The sequence below is a fragment of the Myodes glareolus genome, chromosome 6, assembly GCF_982192425.1.
Source record: "Myodes glareolus chromosome 6, mMyoGla1.1, whole genome shotgun sequence".
In the NCBI taxonomy this organism is placed as follows: domain Eukaryota; kingdom Metazoa; phylum Chordata; class Mammalia; order Rodentia; family Cricetidae; genus Myodes; species Myodes glareolus.
In genome coordinates, this window is record NC_142031.1 from 1227060 (window position 1) to 1245086 (window position 18027).

An 18027-nucleotide genomic window follows, 5' to 3' on the forward strand; every position below is an offset into this window, starting at 1 on the left:
GGAACTGTCTTCCTAATCAACAAAGCCCAGAGGACTCTACACCTGCTGACTGAAAGAAACTTCTAGGCAAAAGTAGAACTAGGGATGGGGAATGAAAGAAAATGCAACAAGAAAGAAAAGTGAGGAGACACAAGGGGAGGGAGACAGAAGCAGCAGCTAAGTGTGGCAGGCCTTCCCAGCACTGAGAACATTAAACGCACTCACCATAAAAGCCCAGACACATTTCTGTGGTATTTTACACAAAATGCAAAACCTGGGTCACACTGAAAAGAAGCCCAGTGAGAGTTTGGGTTCTTCTACAGCACTACTGGCTTCTGTTCTTAAAAATGCCAAAAACCACACACAGACAGGAAGATTCCAAGTCCAAGGCTATCATGGGCTATACATATAGCAAGACCAATGTCTCCACACATAAAAGTAGCAAGAAAAATTAATGTGAATTTTTATTCTGTTTCATGATGTAATCACAGTTAAGGGAGAGTTTGCTTCATTTTTATCCATTTTTAGGTAGTCTGGTTAATTTAATTAGTCTAGGCTGGCCTTGAACTCATAATCCTCCCACCTTAGCCTTAGATCTAGAGACTAAGAACCTTGCTGGCTGCTGAGGCCTCTCTCTGCTCGCCTACCCAGAGACCAGAGCCCACTGCTGCTTCTTGAAATAAAGAAGAGGGGGTATATAATAAGGCCAGATTAGAATAGCTAAGACCCCATTCTCAAAAAAATAAAGAAAAATTTTAAGCTAACATAATAGTATAATTTGCTCAAAGAGCTACTTTGTTTTTGGAAACCAAGTATTACTATCTATCCCCATCTAGGAAACAAACAAACAAAAGTTCACAAATAATTCACTGTGGTGCTCCTCCGAAACTATTTTTCCTTTTTTTCTAGCTATCTCTCTTTAAAAAAAAGAGAGAGAGAATGTGTACACAGCTCCCCACCTACCTCATCTAGCACTCACTAACCTAAATTACTGACGTCTACAACAGAACTAAAGCAGAATTTTACCATTAAAGCATTGTAAAGTTTACTTCAGTTAAACATTCAGGACAAAAAGCATAATTACAGAGCTCTCAGACCCCCACAGAAAAGGGCGGTCCAGGAGCTCAGGTGAAGAACTTGTCAAGGCTTTTCACGTAGTCCTTGTCCTATCTCACTGAGCCCCAGAACTCTCAGACACACAGATGTCAGCTAGGAACGAAGGAGTAGAGGAACCTACTTGTCTAATCACAGTTATTTATCATGTAGCCAGTTCCTTTTTTTGCTGCTGCTTCTTATAGATGACCCAATTAACCTTCAACTGCCCACTACAAAAACATCTGATTTTTATAACTGATTGACATACAACACAACTTTAAACCCACTGACACTCAATTTAGGAAGATATAAGCATGTAATTCTTATAACGCTGCTCTGCCATATGTCCCAAGAAAAACCTCACAAATAAAGTTCAAATAATTTTAAAATAGGACCAGCAAAATGGTTCACTACTTAAGGGTGCTAGCTGCTAATATCAACAACTTGAATTCAATCCCTTGTACCTACATGATAGAACTGACTCCGGCAAGCTGTCCTCTGACCTCCCACACTTCTTTAAAAAAAAAAAAAGAAAAAAAAAAGATTTATTTATTTATTATATATACAATGTTCTGCCTGCATGTATGTCTGTTGGCTAGAAGAGGGCATCAGATCTCATTACATATGGTTGTGAGCCACCATACCATGTGGGTGCTGGGAACTGAACTCAGGACCTCTGGAAGAGCAGCCAGTGCTCTTAACCTCTGAGCCATCTCTTCAGTCCCGACCTCCCACATGTCTACATACACAATTTTTTTAAAACTTTTAATATTTTTTTTTCAGCATAGGACAGAACCTAGGTCTCTCCCCCTTGAGCTAGGGTGTAGAGTTCAATAGCAGAGTGCTTGCTTCCTACAAACCCTGGATTTGACAGATTTGACAGCTGTCCCCTAGCAGAACCTCAACTCCAGATACTCCAGATACTAGGGAACTCCAGATACTAAGGCTACATGATAAGTCTGCTAAAACTTGCTTTTAAGGGCAGCAAGTTTAGGAACCATGTATTTGTTTAAGTTAAAATATCTCAAAGTGAATTGGACCAGCAAAATCCCAATTCTAAGTACAAACTGTTTTTTATTTGTTTTGTTTTTGAAGACAGGGTTTCTCTGTAGCTTTGGGGCCTGTCCTGGAACTTGCTCTGTAGACCATGCTGGCCTCAAACACAGAAATCCGCCCATCTATGTCTCCCAAGTGCTGAAATTAAAGGCGTGCACCACCACTTCCCGGCCCAAACTACTCTTTGTTATTTTATGTGTATGAGTGTTTTGCCTGTACATGTCTGTGTATTCCATGACATGTATGTCTGGTGACTTTGGGAGCCAAAAGAGGGCACTGGGTCCCTTGGGACTGGAGTTACAGATGGTTGTGAGTCACCGTGTAGGTGCTGGGAATCAAACTCTGGCCCTCTGCAACATCACTAAGTGCTCTTGACCATAGTCATCTTTCAAGGACCCAACTCCTTTTTTTCTCTCTCCCCCTTGTTCCCCAACCTCTAGTCTCACATTGTAGTACAAGCCTTCCAGTGATCTCCCTCCTGTCTCAGTCTCTCAAGTATTAGACTACAGGTATAAGCTACTATGTCCACCTTACAAACGACTTCCATTTAAAATAAGTATTTACTGAATCTGACCTCGACGTTCCAAGGTTTAAACAAGGTCAACAGCTGCTCCTAATTTTAAATATGCAAAGGCTGCTAAATCTAGTTTATGAACACAACTTAATTCCCCAAATTCATACTTTTACACTGCTCAAAATGGCACTTACTGACCACATAAGGCAAAAACAAAACAACAATAAAAACAATTCATTTTATAAAAATTAAATTAACACTAAGGAGCCTAGCTGGGCTTGGGGATAAAAACGCCTTTAGTTCCAGCACTCTGGAGGCGGAGAGAAGAGAAACTCTGTGAGTTTGGGGCCAAACTGGTCTACATAGTAAATTCCAGGATAACTGGGACTACAGAAAGATCCTGTCTTCAGAAAAAAAAGGAAAAAGAAAACAAACTACCTAGTTTTTCAGTCACACTAGACACATGGTTCTATTATTGAGCAGGATATAAAACAGAAGAGGGAAAAAGGACTGAAGATATTGACGTGGTGGCGGAGCACTCACTGTCCAGCACAGGACAGATCCTGAGTTCCATCCTCAGCACTACCTGACTTTGAAAGAAAGCAAGTACACAGGAGAACGTAGGTTAGATACACAAGGAGAAGGGACTCAAAGGATGAAGCACTAGCTATCTAGGATTGAGCAGCATTTGCAAAAACTCATGCCTTCCCGGAACTATGACCTTATTTGGAAAGGTCCTTTTCAGGTGTAACCAGGCAAACTAAAATGAGATCACACAATTAGAGTAGGCCTAAGCCAAGTAACTGTCCTTCTAAGGAAAGCAGTTGCACAGTTTAGAAAGTTCTATGAAAATGGGCAGAAAACTGAAGTGATGCAAGTACAAGTTACTACGTTACATAGCTGACAACCACGAGAGAGATTAAAGCTTCTCAAAGGCAGAGCAGTATAGCCTAACAGGGCTCTCCCCAGGTCCCTGCAGGATGCTCATACATCTTGCCTGCACCCTGATTTCAGACTTCTATCCTCCAGAACTATGAGAGTAAGTTGTGGTTGTTTGTTACAACAGAACCCAAAGCCCAGCAGGGCCTAGGGAAGCATCTCATGAAAGCATGAAAGAACGGGCAAAGGACTAAGACTCTCCCAGTGTCCACTGAAGTTGACATTTTACTCCACTTCATTTATATAGTTTTATTTTGAGACATAGTTTTTCAATGTAGCCATGGCCATTCTGGAACTTGCTATGTAGACCAGGCTGGCCTTGAACTCAGAGTCCCCACTCCCACACCTCTGCCTCCCCAGTACAGGAATTTAAGGCAAAAGCCACCAGGCCTGGGGTTCCATCTCATTTAATCCTCACAATGCTTATGAGAATGGAGAGAACGAAGATGTTTAACAGATGGATGAGTGAACTATAAGGAAGAGAAAATACAACTGGCTAGAAGTGATGGCATAACCTTTTAATCTCAGTACTGGGGGAACAGGCTGGCAGGACTTTTTGAGTTCAAGGTCCAGTTAGGGCTACATATTGGGGCCCCGTCTCAAAAAAAAAGAAAGGGAGATCTCCTATCTCTTCCCTATGTAGCCAGCCACCTTAAGTACTCCCAGCCAAGCACAGCAAACACCTACCGTTCTCCTCCACTGCCACAAGCTCCATATGTTCCCCACTCTTCACTTTTGACCATTCCTTGCACTCAGAAAGGTCCCATGGACAGTAGATCTTCTCACCTCTGTGTTCTAGGAGCTACTATTCCTATACTCATCATCTGCTAACTGCCCTTCTACTTTCCTCATACCTACTCTCTGGACAGACCTCGCTGTAACTCTGGATTTTCCTCCCCTGAGGATGCAGTACTGCATGTACCTGAAGCCGGAGTGACGAGACAAGACATTAAGATAAGATGACTGACTGCAAGCAAAGGACTTCCTGTATCTAATTTTCAGCTCAGACCCCCTTTCCATTTTCAACCATTCAGGATCCCAGGCGCTTTGACAGATTAATTGGTACTTACTATATTCAGAAAATAAGATTAAGATTTTTAAACCGGGCAGTGGTGGTGCACACCTTTAATCCGAGCACTAGGGAGGCAGAGGTAGGCAGATCTCTGTGAGTTTGAGGCCTACAAGAGCTAGGTTCCAGGATAGGCTACAAAGCTGTTTCGAAAATTCAATAAATAAGTAAATAAAAAATAAAATTTTTAATTAGTTTAAATTTGGGGGGAGTGAGGAGCTCCAGAAGTCAGAGGGCAACCTACATGAGTAAGTTCTCTTATTCTACTATGTAAGTCGCAGAGATTAAATTCAGGTCATCAGGCTTGGTAAATAAGTACCTTTATTCACTATGCCTTCCTTGTAGTTCAAAACTGAAAAGTTTTTAAATGTTAAATCAGAAGCTAGGGAGAAGGTTCATGGGTAAAATGGATGCTAAGTAACCACAAGGAATGGAGTTTGAATCTCCAGAACCCACATAAAAAGCAAGACTTTCCAGGCAATGGTGGAGAACGCCTTTAACCCCGAACTTGGGAGGCAGAAGCAGGCCAATAGGAAAGGAAAAAAAAAACCAAACAACAAACAAACACAAGACTAAGACTTGCCAGCATGTGCCCACAATCCCAGTACTTGGAATGAAGAGGGTTTAGGGTGGGAAGGTGGAGGGAGGAGGAAGCACAGATCCTTCTGGGTTTAACTTTCAGTCAGAAACTAATCTCAGAAATTGAGGAAGGTCTGGAGAGGGCTCGGTTGTTAGGAACACATACCACTCTTCCAGGACCCTAGTTCAGTTCCCAGTACCCACAGTGGGTAAGCTCACAACTGCCTGTAACTTCAGCTCCAGGGCATCTGACACCCTCTTCTGACATGAGGGTACCCATATCCATCTATGCACATCACACATAATTAAAATAAATAAAAGTACTAAAGATCCATTCAAAATCATACACAACTAAGGAGAACATGAGATATCCCAAGTGAACCTCTGGCTTCCACACATGCATGGAAGAGCATCCCCAAATGTTCTCCACATACACTGCAAAGCCCATTCCCCCAAATGTATGTGTATTAAATCACTTGGAACACATGTTATCAAAAACAACTTTTTTTTTTTTTATGAGGGAAAAAAACAACTCCAGCTGCAGGAGATCCAATACCCTTCCTCTGGTTTCCAACAGAACTCACATTATGCAGCATTCAGACAACTTAAAAAAAGTCAGGAATAGTGACCCATATCTTTAATCTCAGACTTAGGAGGCAGGCAGGTGGATCTTTTACAGAGCCAGTTCCAGAACTGCCAGGGATACATGGAGAAACCTTGTCTTGAAAAATTAAAATTAAAATTTAAAAAAAAAACAACAGAAAACAGCCTCAAACAGGTTTTTTATTATTTTGTTAGATAGATGAATATTCTTTAAGACTAAACCAAAACTCAATAGCCAGGGAGATCTTTGGTTCACTGACTGCAGTGATGGAATGGAGTCCAGGGCTTCCACAGGGAGGCAAACACTGCCACAGAGCTATACTGCCAGCTCAAATGGTCAATTTCTTCTTTTCTAATTACTAGTGTGTACATGTGTATGAACACATGTCAGAGGATGACTTTATTGGCTTGTTCTCTCCTTCCCCTCTGTGGTCTTTTGTTCTGCTTTCACTTGTTTGTTTGTTTTCACCATCACCTTTTTAGTGAAAAAAAAAATCAACCAAAATGTAATCAGGGTATTTAGGTTTTAGCCAAGAAATTACAAAATGTAAAGCTGTCAGTCACTGCTTCATGATGTGGGTGGGTTTTGGTTTTTGCTTTTGGCAGAGGTTTGTAGAATAGGCTGTTATAGCCTACAACAGCTTCAATCTTGCTATGTAGCTGAAGGCACTAAACTATGATCCTCCTTCCTCTACCTCCCAACTACGAGATTACAAACACACCACCATGTCCTGCATAAATTTTTCAACACTGCTAAAGTTATACATTCTAGCTGGGTGATGGTGGCACACGCCTTTAGTCACAGCACTTGGGAGGCAGAGGCAGGCGATCTATGTGAGTTCGAGGCCAGCCTGGTCTACAAAGAGACTTCTAGGACAGCCAGAGCTGTTACATAGAGAAACCCTGTCTTGAAAAACAGAAGGAAAAATAAAGTTATACATTCTAATTAAGGGGGCTTGATGGCCTCAGGCGGGTTCTCACTGGTCCATGTGCTACTATTCGGGTTTTAAACTATTTATTCACATGGGAGGAGGCATGTATTGCCACAGCATACATGTAGAGGCCAGAGGATAACTCTGTAAAACCATTTATCTCCATCTGTCTCTACATGGGTCCTGAGGACATAATGCCAGTTATCAGACTTTCGTAGTGTCTTCACCTGCTAAGACATTGCATGAGCTCCAACCTTGTTTCTGAGGCAGGACATCTATTCTACGAGCTACACTATGTCCCCAAGTGGTCAGTTTCTGAAAGGGTAGTTCTAATGTGGACTCTGAAACTGACAATTTTTCAAGTAGTTTCATCAAATCATTTTACTCCAGTTCATGCCATGAATAGATCTTTTATCCATTTGTGAGTTCATAGCATCATGTACACGTCATTTGGGAAGTGAAAGTTAACTGATACAAGGAGGTATTTCAAATGTAGACAATGCTTCATCTATAATTAATAAAAACCATTTCACTAGAATTACCCACTTAGTGTCAAAAGCAAGGCACACTATCCTCAAGACTGAAAATGTATACCTTAGTGGTAGAATACTTGCTAGCATACACGAGACCTGGGGTTTCATTCCAGTAAAACACACACACCCTTTAAATACTGGATACTGTCTGTCATGATGGCAGGAACAAAAATCTCTATTTCTGTTTCAAATCATCTATTTCTTTAAAAAAATTTCATTTCATGTATATAGATGTTTTGCCTGCATGTATTATCTGTGTACCATATGCACGCCCTCAGAGACCAGAAGAAGATGCCCAGAATTGAAGTTACAGATGATTGTTGAGCCTCTATGTGGGTGCTGAGAATAAAACCTGGGTCTTCTGGCAGAGAAGTCACTGTTCTTAACCACTGAGCAATCTGAGATTTTCTATTTATTTCTACTTATAATACTTCTATTATTATTCTATAAATATTCTATTAGTATTTTATTTATACTATTTCTATGTATTTCTAGTCTATTGTTCTATCTTATTATAAAATAGAAACCCTCAGTGTTTCTATTTATTACTGCCATCCATACTCAAGTTATTTTAAGTATCTGGTTCACTGTTAATTTTTGAGAAGTTTTCTGCCAATATCCGTGTTTGAACAGCTACAGTTCTTTAGCTCGGCTGCACAATGCCTCCCTTCCCATTCTGTCATGGGACAGTAAAGGGATAGATGGGCAGTCAAGAGTTAGAATAACAGAACCGATTTTTGACAGTTCATCAAAGGCCTGGTTTTCAAAAGGCCTGGAGCCAGGTTGGTGGTGCACACCTTTAATCCCAGCACTCAGGAGGCAGAGGCAGGCGGATCTCTGGAGTTCAAACCCAGCCTGGTCTATAGAGTGAGTTCCAGGACAGATAGGGCTACACAGAGAAGCCCGGCCGGCCTACGGGGGGAAAAAACCCACAAAACAAAACAAGAAAGGCATGTTTCACCATAACTAGTCAAAAAAGGCCAGCCTGGGGTATAAGGCAAGACTTCATTTCAAAAAACTAGAAAATAATACATGTAAAAGATTAATGATTTTTTAAAGTCCTGGTTAACCTGGATCTCACTATTAGACAGGCTTGTCTCAAACTCAGAGATCTGCCTGCCTCTGCCTCCTGAATCTAAAGATTAATCAGTGACTAACCCGAATGCTATAAAAATGACCTAGTTTGTACCACAGCCTTGATCTGTGTTAAGCAGTTAGCAGTTTTATTTGCCACCAGTGCAAATCTAACACAGCCGTAAGTCAAATAAAATATTCATACGATTACAAGTAACTTTAACTTAAGAGACCCTAAAGAGGGTTTCAGAAACTGCTAAGAGTTTACAGATTACACTAAGATTTGAAGGTCAGAGTAAGCACTGATCCCAAGGCTCCAATCACCATCAAAATGCTAATAACTCCCAAAGGCCTAAGAAGCCACTGATTCAACAAATATCTATCGTGTACTTTTCAGGAGCTAGTGATGCTTGAGTAAAGCTGTGTATCCTTCCAGAAGCTTAGAACTAACTCGTGGGAAGCTCAACATCAGGCTATGGAGCCTGGGGTTCAGGAAGGTCCTGTGGTGAGAGGCTCCTAATGGTGAACGAACTCTGTAAACACACTTGTGAGGGTCTCCACAGAACAAGAGAATGTTCAAGGACTGTGATGTATCTGTGGAGCAGTATGTGAAGATGCACAAACCAAAGTCATTATCTCCCCCACCAGGCAGGCACCCAGGACAGAACCCCCACTGATCACCAGCTTTACTCCTCCCCTCTGCTCTGAGAATGCTACAGGCCCAGGTGCTGTCCCTCTCTAGCCAACCTACTCAAACCCTTCAAAGGCCTGTTGGAGCCCTCTGGATCAAAGTTCACATTTTCCACAAGACTCTGATCTTTCTTTATCTACTTCTCCCCGGGAGAATTTCTGGCCACAGAAAAGTAATTATTGCATGCTTATTATGTGCCAGACATTGCTCCAGTGCTGAAAAAAAGGTGGATAATGGAATCCAGCTGCTGTTTGCTGCATGAAAAACACCATCTCCTCTCCTCTGCCCCACACCTCAAACTTATTTCAGAGACTTCACCAAGTCTAGAACTGGGTGGTTAGGTATCCCTGAGAACCACTGACCTCCATTGTTCCTACTCGTCAGGCTCCCACACTTTGTCCTCAGGACTCAGAAAAGGCGCTGAGCAAACATTTGAAATATTAAATATACCAGACATGCTAGTACACACCTTTAATAACAGCAGTTGGGAGGCAGTAGCAAGCAGATCTCCATGATTTGTGAGGTCAAGGCCAGCCTGGTCTACAAAGCAAGTGCCAAGACTACAGAGAAACCCTGTCTTGCAAAACAAAAAACAAAAAAAGGAAAAAAATAGGAAGAAAAGGAAAAGAAATATTAAATAAATTAGCCAGGCAGTGATGCCGCATGCCTTTAATTCCAGCACTCAGCAGGCAGAGGCAGGCGGATCTGAGTTCAAGGCCAGTCCGGTCTGCAGAGCAAATTCCAGAATAAGGCTCCAAAGCTACACAGGGAAACGCTGTCTCAAAAAAAAAACAAGTTAATTAATTAATTAATAACAAAGGAAAGAGAATATCAACCAACAGACAAGTAGATGAGCAGATGAGCATCTATATTTCTTGTAGGAACTGTATTTTATAATCCCCACATCCCACACAACTACCTACAGGTAATAAGCATGTTTCATTCATGCTGCTGTTCTCACTCTAACAGTCTTATAGCTAATATACACATTCTCTTCCCCTCTTGATAAAATACATTATAAAACTGAGACTACTAAATATTATCTTTATATCTAGTAACCGTTATATAAATACAAGGAAGAACTCAACCAAATAATGCTTTCAACTAAATAATGCTTAGAACCATTTTATGTAATCCCAGTCTTTTAAATCGCAGAGATTTTAGAAATGGCTCTATAACTTCTGATTTCAGGCAGGTGGCAGTGGACTGCTTAATATCAGCACTTGGGAGGCAGAGGCCATCCTAGTCTGTTACACAGAGAAACCCTGTCTCGAAAAAGCAAAGTCAAAACAAAAACAAAAAAAATTCTGATTTAAGAAAACAAATCACAGGCTGGAGAGATAGCTCAGAGGTTAAGAACATAGGCTACTTTTCCAGGGGTCCTGAGTACAATTAAAGGTGATGCACACACCGGGCAAAGGTGGCGCACACCTTTAATCCTGGCACCCAGGAGGCAGAGGCAGGCGGATCTGAGTTTGCGGCCAGCCCAATCAATGTACAGTTGAGTCCCAGGACTATACAGAGAAATCCTGTCTTGAAAACAATCCACCCCCACTAAAGAAGAAAAATCACTAAATACTGTTATTGTTATTAAGTCTTTAAAAAAAGGAAAGGCAACTGTGTTCTATAAAAGAGAAAGTCTGTCATTAGAAGCCAGCAGTAGCACCAGGGGATCAACAGAACTCCCTACACAAGGAGGTTAAAGAGCAGTTAGCAGTCCTCTTACCCAGTGACCAACTCCAGTGGCTACAGAGTCTGTATCTCTGAAATAAGTTATGCAAAAAAATTCAAGTTTTTAAAATTCTTATTCCAGAACAGTTAACATGGTACATCCTCTCTTCACATACACATCCATACAAGATCATAGAACCATTTTCCCATCGCTATTAAACATTTTAGTTTTGTAAACTAAGTCTGTTCTTTTTTCCTCTTGTTCAATATTCACTAAACCAACCATTTAACTGAACTTCTACTTCATAACTTCTATAAATACTCTTAAGCACAGCTCTAGGAAGACTGCAATACTAGCACTTGGAAATACTCTTAAGCACAGCTCTAGGAAGACTGCAATACTAGCACTTGGAAAATCGCAAGGGTGAGGATCCCTTGAGCAACACAGTGAGTCCTGTCTTGGAAAACAAAACAAACACCCAAATGCAAACCTGAAATTATTCAAACGGTTCTATCTATGTAGCCTAGCCTGGCCTCACTTTCTGAGTAGCAAATGACCTTAGAGGGCCAAACCATCTACTCCTGAAATCAGAATTAAAATTATTATTAAGAATTAAGAAGTGGTGGTGCACACCTTTAATCCCAGTACTTGGGAGGCAGAGGCAGGTGGATCTTTGAGTTCGAGGCCAGCCTAGTCTATATAGTGAATTCTAGGACAGCCAAGGCTATGTAGAAAGACAGTCTCAAACTGCCAAAAAAAATAGAAATAAGAATAAAAATAAAAATAAAAAGGGGTGCGAGAGCTGGCTCAGTCACCAAGGGCACTTGTTGCTCTTGTAGAAGACTTGGGTTTTATTCCCAGTTCCTACATGGTAGTTCACAACCATCTGTAACACAACTCAGCCTTCTGGCCTCTACAGGAACTAAATATTATCTTGTAATAACCTTCTATGATTAGCAGAATGAACTCAATTAAATAAAGCTTAGAACCATTTTATGTAATCCTAGTCTTACATGCAGGCAAAATATTCAAATATTAAATATTAATATTTAAAATATTAAATACATAAAATAGTAAATATTAAAATAATTTTAAAAATTAAAAAAACACCTCACAAGTCTAAAAATTTTGTCCCTTGTCTTATGAGACTTATGATGGTTCAATGCCTGAATCCCAGCACTTGGAAGGCTGAGGAAGAAGGATCAGCAGAGGTTAGAGACCAGCCTGGACTACATAATGAATACCAGGACAGCGTGGGTCACAGAGTGAAATGGTCTTTAAAAAACTAGAGCGAGATGGGGGGAAGGCACACCATATGGTCAAGCCCAGATAATAAAACTGAGAATATCTATTACCAATCCACTAATGCTAAAGCCAAAGCCCACATAAAGAATTTAATCCAATTTAATGACTGACATGAGCCAAATCTCTTGGGCAAAGAAAAACAATCCAATGAACAAACTAATAACTGCAGATACCACTTCTAAAACAAATCACTGTGGCTCACTATAGGTGAGCACTGGCCACACAGCCAACTGTAGTGGGTGCAGAGAAAGAGCCCTGAAGGCTCAAGGACTTTCTCAAGACTACATTTAAAGGTGTTAACTTTTCCAGGAGCATCAAATAGGTTTTCTTAAATTATACAAAATATGTGCATTCTTCTTTTCCCCATGGGGGACCCAGGGATTTAACTTAGGTCCTCAGGCTTGGTACTGAGTACATAACTCCCAACTCAGTATTTTTTAACTTAAACTAACAAAGCCACACTAATCTGTGCACCACTCTTCTGAGAGATTATCTTCTCTAAGTCAGTCTGTTTCTCCAGTGATTTGGTTCAAATCCACCTGGATAAACCTCTGAAACCAGCCTTCCCAGATGTGGGAAAATGTGAGTGTTTTTTGACAAGGCTGGTCAGGAGGTAACCCAGGCTGCTCCAACTTGCACTGATCCTCTTGCCTCAGCATCCAGAGTGCTGAGATTAGAGGACACACCACCACATCTTCTTTATTCTGCAACCTTTTAAATCTAAGGAAATTTACCTAGTCCCCTAAATCAGACATAACTAAGGCTACCAAACAAAGAGAAGCCTTTTTAAAAAGTGTGCTTAAGGGGCACTCTGCTCTACTCTGGTGAAATAAACATAGCTTTAATGTCAGCTCAGGTACTACATAAGAACTGTTTGTGTCCCGCGGTTAAATTCATGGAAGACGTCGAAGTTCCATGTTCAATCTCCTGCATAAAAAGATCCTTGCAAGAATCCATCAGATGAAATACAATCCTGAAACCGGGCATCTGTACACCTAGGAGCCAAGCAGCAGGTATGAGCACACAGCCTCAGATAACCTACTTCTGACTTTCCAGACTCTCATCTTCTAAGAAAGACTGCACACTGTAGCAGTGAAATAAAATGCAGACAGGACCCTACTACACCTTTGGCCTAGCCTCCTCCCCATGGAGAGACTGGCCTTCCCAGCGGCACTAACATTCCTGTACGTGTCTGTCAGCAAAGTCGGTCTTCCTTAAGTCAAACCACGCCAGAACCTAGTTCTGTTGTCTAGAGGCTCAATGCCTGTCTTCACACTTTCATCCCCGGCCAAACACCCAGTATAAGGAGAAAGGGAACTCCTCCTTCATTTTCTTTTTGCAGTATGAAGTACCTTCGAGAAGAATCCAGATTTTAGCATAGAACTAAAATCCTTATTTTCAAATAAAGACCGGTTTAAAAAAAAAGACAAAGCTATTTAGAAACTGATCAATGCTTTCTCTGAAAACCATATTCAGTCTCGACAGTGAAGAACTTTTCACAAGATTAACACTGCCATTTATTTGCTAATCATGAAAGATCATCTACATATTTTCTTAGTTAATAGTCAATCTCACAGGCTATTTAACCACACAAAAATGCTTGCTTGCTGCTATCAGGCCGAAACATAACAAAAGAACTAACAAACACTACGAGTTTCCTGAAATTTCAGTATTACACACAAGCCCCGTTAATATATTTCATTATAAATTCCACTAATTCTCTCAAAATAAAAATCCTGACATAACCTCTGTAAAGATGAACTGGGAACATATAGGGATGTTACTTGGGGGATGCTAAACGTGACGTTTAAAAAACCCGGAGAAAAACATGTTCAAATGTATCAAAAGGTCAAAAGCCAAGCTGCAGTTCCCCAGGGGAAATCGAGGCTACGGAGACACGGTTAGGCTAGACCACCCGGTGAGGGCTCTGGGCAGGACGCCCCCTCCCTGCACAGTGGCGTCCAAGAGAACCTAGGACCCCGGCGCTTTTCTCTTCTACCCCGGCCGTGGCTGCCAGGGCCGGCCTTTGTTTTCAGCCCCGGCGATGGCCGGCGCGGTCCTAGCTGACAAAGGCGGGCATCGCCATCTTGTCGCGGCGGCCGGACGCGGCGCCCATTCATTCGCGGGCGCCTGGGGCCGGGAACATCGGGAACCTGGGGAGTCGGGAACCACGGTAGGCAGCAGGCCCGCACCGAGCAGGGGTGATCGCGGTATCCGGGAGACCCGCCCCGCGGCCGCTCCCCGCGCGGCCCTGATGAGTCCCACACCCCGCAGGAAGGCGCGGTCGGGAGGGCAGAGCTCGGCTTTTGTTCCCGCGGGGACCTGGCCTCGAGAAGAAGCGCCTGCGGGGCGCCCTTTTCATCCCGGCCTAGGCCGCCCCGCCCAGGTTCGAACCCACGACCCGGGCCATGATCCAGCATCCCGCTCCGCTTTTTAAAACTCAGGACCACCGCCGGATTCCGGCACCACGGCCGAGACCACTCCACCGCAGCCTCGATTCCAGGATCACGGATTTGGAAACCGAATCTGGACACTCGGTCCGGCCTTGAACCCAAGACCCCAGACCCAGTCCCGCATCCGGGATCCAGCCTCGAACCTAGTAGCCCTACCCCAGTCGCCGTAGCTCGGGATCCACCCTGAAGCCCAGGACACCGGCCACTGTCTCACATCACGGATGGGGCCTTAAGCGCAAGACCCCAGCCCGGTCCTCATCCCGGCCTAGGCGGCTCCGCCCCAACCAATCCGGGACCCGGGACCCAGGCCCGGCCGCCCACCCAGCGATTGCGGTCCCCGCCGGCCCCACCCTGAAGGGCGTGATGACTCGGGCGGACGATGACACCCCCCCCTCGGGCGGGAAGAAGAGCCGCAAGGCTCGGCCTGGCCCGGCCAGGCTCGGCCCAGCCAAGGGCCGACGCCACTCGCAGACCGGGGCCACGCTCACCTCGCCCAGTCTGGCGCCCACGCCGCCGCCTGATCGACCCGGTCGTCGCGCTCGCGGCCTGCGGGCAGGAGCCGGCGAGGCTGGTCGGGTCCGCGCGGCGGCTGTTCCAGTTCCAGCCCCGCTGCCCTCGCCGCCCGCGCCCGCCACCGCCGCCGCCGCCGCCGTCGCCGTCCGCCCCTCAGACGCCTCCAGCCATCAGGATGGGCGCGGCGGCCCCTGCCTGCAGCCTCGGGAAACCCCACGTCGCGTCACCGCGCACCGACGGCGTGCGCGTGCCGCGCTTTCTGCCCCGCCCTCCTCGGCCCTGCGCGTGCGCGAGCGGCTTAAAGGCGCCGTGGTCCTGCTCGAGGGTCTTCGAGTAGGGTGGCCTTCCTGCAGATCGCTCTCGGTAGCATCGGGTTCTAGATTGCTGATTTAGGTTCCGATACCACGCGCCCCAAGCCAGAGAGTGGTGTGTTCCGCCTGTGTGTCCAGCCCGGGAGGGCCGGAGGGCGTGGGCAAGCAGCCTAACGGGGCCTAGCCTGGGCAAGGGTAGCCAGATGGCACAGGAAGGTTGTCGAGAATAACCCCAAGAATCTGTAAGACATGCCATTCAGTCCGTCTTGCCTCTTTTACCAGCCACCCTGGGCTAACACGACTCCTGCCACACTGACTTCTTCACTCCCTTTCTGTCCTTTCCAAAATAGTCTCTGTACTTCTTCCTCCAGGCCTGCGCTAGCCTCTTTTAAACCACAGCCTGGGACCTGGCAATGGCACCTCGCCCCGCTTGCTGCTGAGGAGGCTTTCTGCTTCACACTTCATAGTCTCCATTCTTGTTGTCTCTTGTGCACCTTGCAGCCAGGTCTACCTCTTCCTCCCTAGTCTGTTTCTTCTTGTAGCAGCCTTTGGGTGGGTGGTCTTCACACCTTCCTCCCTGCTCCTTGCTCCGGATGCTTCCTGCCAGGCCATAGAAATGTCCCTATCACTTTGCTCACAGGCCTTTTCTGTGTCAGCCCTGAACTGAGACCTTATTTCAAGAGCCCTAGCAATAGTGGGCAATAGAAGTGAGGATTCAGGTGCTGGGGATTCCTTGCTACTAAGGTGCCATTACTTTTAGCGGGCTGAGCAGACAGCCTGAGGGAGAACACATATATACACGAAAACATGTATGTACATATAAACAGTCATGTGGACATTTGTGACTGTTTTTCTTGAGCACACTAAGTGTACTGATCTCTCCAAAACACTGCAGGGCTTCTTCATATTCTCTTCCTTCAAGTCAGTGACCTTCTGCTTTGAGAGTAAGGGACTTGTTTCCAGGTATCTCCACTGTAACGATCATTGCTTATCATCCTACCCTCTTACCCCCAGGCCTCTATGTACTTCACTCCAGCCAAGCTGAACCTGGCTTAATGTTCACTCAAATGGCTCATTTGAGTGGCTCTTTTACTGGACGCCAGTGACAGCTCCATCACCCCACCCTCTTCCAGTAGAGTCCAGGATCATCTTGTGCTTTGCCCCCCAGTCCTCTCCTTTGTCTCTTGTGACTCCATCTCTTGAGAGGGAGTCTATTCCATAACTTTGTGAAGGCCGGCCTTTGCCGCTTCTGTGCAGATGCTCCCAAGTGCCTACCAGTCCAGTCCTAAAAGAACAACCATTGCCAACTTCATTTCTCAAAAGTGGCCTATTCCCAGCCGTCTTGCCCAGCTCTTTTTCCTATTTCATTGTGACTCCCGTGAAGACTTCCTCACCCACAGCAACCACCCCACCCACAGAGGATCCTGGCGGGGTGGGGTTGGGTGGGGTGGGTATTTATGGTCTGGGAAAAAGTAAATGGCATTCTGAGTTTTAAGTGAGGGTCAAGACTCAGCAACCAGAGCTGTACCTGGGAAGAGATGGGAGGGATAAGGTCTCCACTAGTCACTGCTGGTCCAAAAAAGGGTGAAGCTAGAGGAACGTGAACAACTGGGTAACCCGGAGACATCTGCGCCCCAGGTTCCTGCAGAGAAGGGTTGCAGCATGGAGTGCAGTCTAATAGAAAACCAGAGAGGGTCAAGGCTTCGGGGTATTGACGGTGCTCTCACATTCTAAGGCCGTCATCAGACTCCAGCAGGCCTGATGCCCACCCTTCGAGACCGGCCTGGGTGAATGACTTAAAGTAGAAACGAGAAGAGGAAGAGAGAGAGGAAGGAAGAAGTGGTATAGAAGGGAAATGGACAGAAGCAAGTAACCCAAAGTACATACAAGGCCAGTTATCGCTACAAAGTATACAAGGCCAGTTGTCTCTACAGAGTCTTCCAGGCTGCCATGAGCCCCTCAGCTGCTTTTAAGTCTCCTAAGTGAAGATGGGGGCAGGGAGGGAACTGACTGAGCCCTTCAGAGGTTAGCCTCTGGGGCTCCCCTGTTTCATAAGTTGTCTCTTCCCTGCTCCCACTTATTGGCAGCCCACGAACAAGGTCCCTTACGAGGACCCTGAGCCCTGGCATGGTTGACATGGTTGAACTGTTGTTTTAGCGACATCTTGCTCTGCAGCCCAGGCTAGACTAGAATCTGGGGTCTTCCTGCTTCAGCCTCTGTACTTCCATGTGATCTGTGATCAGGGTGGGGCAGAGCCTTCCCTGGAACTTGCCGCACAACACTGACTGAAGTCATCATTTATGTGTTTATGGACAGGGTGTGAGGGGCAAAGTTGAGGGGAAGGAAGGAAGAAAGGGGGGAAGGGCTGACCCCTGATTCTCAGATCCCCAGCTGAAGCTTCAGGCTGCCCTGTGGCCTCACTGCCCCCCCCATATGTGCACTCCCCAGGCAACAGGGACCTCTGTCCCTGGACCTTGGTCATTCTCCAGCTTGCTTCAGCTAACAGCCAGTGCCCTGCCCTGAAGATAAGAAGCTAGCCTTCCCTCTTGTATTCCAGGGGTTCTGAAGCCTCCTGTTTCATCCATGGACTTCAGCCCAGGTTCATGTGTTTTTTGGTTCCCACACTGTTGCCCAGCTCTCTCGACAGTTGTCAAAAATTTGAGGGATCCCTGCTTACAGCCCAGAGTCCAGGCCTCTCCTGATTTTCCA

The 18027-nt window shown here is 45.0% G+C and overlaps 1 protein-coding gene across 7 annotated transcripts in view; it reads right to left on the minus strand.

Moving 5' to 3' along the window:
- Positions 1–15122, minus strand: part of Gnb1 (G protein subunit beta 1) — a 57251-nt gene extending 42129 nt beyond the window's left edge. For all 7 annotated transcript variants that reach the window (XM_085690188.1, XM_085690187.1, XM_085690185.1 and 4 more), the window contains exon 1: positions 14983–15122. The gene's annotated coding sequence lies outside the window, so the exon portion shown is untranslated. The remainder of the gene's footprint in view (positions 1–14982) is intronic.
- Between the last annotated feature and the right edge of the window lie 2905 nt (positions 15123–18027).